We start from the raw sequence: 3,791 nt of genomic DNA, 5'->3' as shown, positions 1-3,791 counted from the left end.
CACACAGGTGTCATAGGGAGGTGGCAGACAGCCGCACCCATAAAGCGCTGTCACGTAATCCATCAAGGAAAGTCCCTCAAAATGCCAAAATATTCTTCAGAGAACCGGTGCTCAGTCATTTCAGTACCCTGTAAAGTTCACCCAACAAGCCATGTGTGACCAAGGGACTAAATAGATCTCAAGCCGCATTAGTACATCGCATTCGCGCGGGCTCTGCTCGTACCCCTGCGTGGATGTATAAGACGGGCCTGGTATCGTCTCCGCTGTGTTCCACGTGTGGTGTGTGCGGTGATACAGAACAGGAACCCCTCGCAATTCTCTTCAGGACGTCGTCTACCCGCGCGGAAAACAGTCATGTTGAAAGGAGCCGGCATGCCTTCTTTTAAAGTTGCTCCAGGACTCGGATCTGGAGTCCAGACGATGACAGAAGCAGTAGACTTTTGACTGTTATGACAGATTGTGTTTATAGCAATGTAGATCAGTCAGGACTCACGTATGTGCCTGATTTGGGGACCTCATTTAACATTTAAGTGTCGCTACGGTGGAGCAATTGCCGGCAGAATCAGCAAGGATAACCCCACCTGTAGCTTGCAACAGCCTAAACCTAAAGGCATGGATACGGTTGTGCAATGTGTCACACATCGCCGACGGTGTCCATGGGACTGGCTACAAGTCGTAGAGCCTGAACTGCTTCTGTGGAATCTCTATACAGGCGAATACTGTTGAGTGACGCAATACAGAGGCGGTCATGAGTGGCTACGAATTCTGCTTTCAGAGAAGGAAGCGACGCCTCTGTGATACAAGACAATGTCAGGCGTACACCAGGGATAGCTGGACAAATAAGTCTGGCGTGCAAAATGCGGTCTTTCATGCTTGCGTCCACGCAAGTTTGAAGAGCGCCGATGGAGTCTGCTCGGAGGGGGAGGGGCTCTGCTGCTGTCACGGAACGGTGAACGTTACGCATGATACTTAGTGGTCGGTTATCGGTCACCTGGGGACGCCGCCAAGAGAGGGGGGGAGGGGGGGGGGGCGGAGGTTCCGGGGGTGTGGACATAAAGAAACGGATAAGTCGGGTCAAAGTAATGTGCCAGAGCAGATGCTTTAGGCGTTGCTTGACGTTTCAGGCTGCGCGCACTACGACGCTGCTCCACGAGCTCATTAACAGTATGCAGTTTAGCTTCCGCTTCGAGTGCGTGAAAAGGGCTCAAGCGAGGAAGGCCAGTGATAACCCGCATGGCCTCTCTGTTGACTATTTCCCAGTGGTCACAATCTCTCAGGGTAAGGCGTTGGAACTGGGCGTGACCAACAAGCCGGGGGTGTAACACAGAGCGCATAACGTTCGAACCATATTAGAGGATGCACCACTCGTTTTCTGGGCAATGCGGCGAAATAGGTGCAGCGTACTAGAGGCCTTCTGTCTTGCAGATTGAACCCAATGTGCTGCAGAGCCATAGCTGTCCAGTTCGACACCCAGCACACGCATCGGCGAGGATGTCGAAAGGAGTTGGTCGTTAATGGACAGCTGTATAGGCTTTTGCAAAAGGCGGCTTACACCCCATCGGTTTGTGATAGAACTAAAGCTATCTTTTCAACCGGCAGCGCCAGGCTAATATTTGTGCACCACCGAGAGGTCTTGTCCAGAGTGGTCTCAAGGCCTACTTGCGAATGTTCGTGTGAACTAACCAGGCCATTATTTTGTTCTCATACATCAAATAAAAGATATCTGGAATGATAGCCGCTTGCCGTGGCAAAGGAAAAAGTGCCATGGGGCCAGCACGGACCCTTACGGTGAAGTGGACAAGCGGTTCTTTACAGATGCGTATGGCGATGGAACGATCTTGCAAGTACGAACTCTCAAATTTGCACACTCGGGGTGGATGATGAAGCCAATGTATCATGGCCAAGACGGCTGAGTGGATGACGTTGTCATAGGCCTTTTGAACGCCCATGGTTAGAAGCGTGCGGATTCTGCGAGGTCTGCCTCCTAGTAGCACCATACTTGAAAGGTGGTAAAATCCGTCCTCAGTGCCCAAGTGACGGCGAAAGCCATTCTGAACTTGAAATGAAGCGTCTAGAAAAGAATCACTTGGAAAAACTGTGCTCCCATTGTGCACTGGTATCTAAACGCCTCCTACTCGGTGGGCGTTCAAAGCTCGCCTTTCCCGAGACCATCGTACGGCTTCCTGCAGCGTGTTAACTTCCTGACAGTGTTCAATTCGCCATACGAGGTCTGTTAGAAAAGTATCCGACTTTATTTTTTTTTGCGAACACCTGATGAATATGAGACAAGCGCGCTTGCATCAGGCGACCTTGAACCTTCATGCACATGCATGAATTTTTTCCCGCCCGCCGATAGCGTCAGTCACTGGGAAGCAGCGTTTGAGTGAGGCCGTGTGCAGTGCTCTCGTCGGTTTTTTATTGCAAGGAAAATGGCGGAGTGAAAGGAGCAGCGCTACTGCAACAAATTTTGCCATAAACTTGGCGACTGCCGAGTGGAAACCATTCAAAATATTCAGACGGCTTTCGGTGAAGATGCTTTGAGCAGCACACAGTTTAAGCAGTGTTACAATTGTTTTAAATATGGCCGCACATCGGTGGAGAACGAGCCACGCTCCAATCGGCCATCAACATGCCAAAATGACCAGGTCATTGCCGAACTGAACGCTATGGTGATGCGGGACTGTCGCGTGACTATCCGAGAAATGGAGGAAGAGGTGGACATGAGCAATTTCTCCGCACATTCCATTATCACCGAAGATTTGGCCATGGAGAGAGTTGCGGCGAAATTCGTGCCGAAGCTGCTCACGGTGGAGCAAAAGCAGCTTCGTGTTGAAGTCTCACAGGACATGCTGGATTCCGCAAACAGTGACCCCGACTTCATCAACATCATAATCACTAGTGACGAGTCTTGGGTGTACAGGTACGACCCGGAAACCAGATCCCAGTCGTCATAGTGGAAGCATTCCACGTCACCAAGACTTAAGAAGGCCCGCCAATTGCGCAGCAATGTGAAAGTGATGCTGACTGCTTTCTTTGACACCCTCTGTGTGGCAGACCACGAGTACGCACTCTACAGGATCAAACAATGACCAAAGAGTACTACAGGGATGTCCTCCGTTGCCTACGTGATGCTGTGCGGCGCAAGAACCCGGAGCTGAGGTCAACAGGAAATTGGCGCACCCATCGCGCCAATGCTCCTGCACATTCCTCGCACTCGAATCAGATTTTTTGGTGAAAAACCAGACTCCTGTAGTTCAACAGACTCCTTACTGTCCTGATATGGCCCCTGCGATTTCTGGCTGGTTCCCAAAATCAAAAGGCCATTGAAAGGAGCGCGATTTCAGACAAGGAAGAACATTATGGCTGCTACGACAGCTGAGCTAAACTCCATTCCGAAAAGGGCCTTTTCGGAATACTTCCCACAATGGCAGCACCGCTGGGAGAAGTGTGTGGAGTCCCAAGTAGACTACTTTAAAGATGACTAGGTTTGCAACGCTCCAGTTATGCAAGTTTTTTTTCAACGGCCAAAGGTCGGATACTTTTCTAACAGACCTCGTACATCCGCTAATTGCCTATGCACGCTCCGTCCAACGTCACTTGGTAGGACTTGAAAAAGTTGACTGTTTGGCCAGTCGGTACAGCTTTTGGAAAATTCGAAGCGCAGGAGAAGACGAGAGCGACAGGACTGGACAAGACAAGCGTTCTATGAAGGATTTGTATAACTTCCAGAACTGCCGCTGAAAGTGCGCCGGACAATGATTGCTACGCAGGTTCCGCGTTCAATGACCGTG

This window comes from Amblyomma mixtum, chromosome 3 (assembly GCF_055824585.1).
Source record: "Amblyomma mixtum isolate Tamu chromosome 3, ASM5582458v1, whole genome shotgun sequence".
NCBI classification, from domain to species: domain Eukaryota; kingdom Metazoa; phylum Arthropoda; class Arachnida; order Ixodida; family Ixodidae; genus Amblyomma; species Amblyomma mixtum.
The sequence above is the reverse complement of the archived record's forward strand: the minus strand, read 5'-3'. Positions refer to the sequence as shown.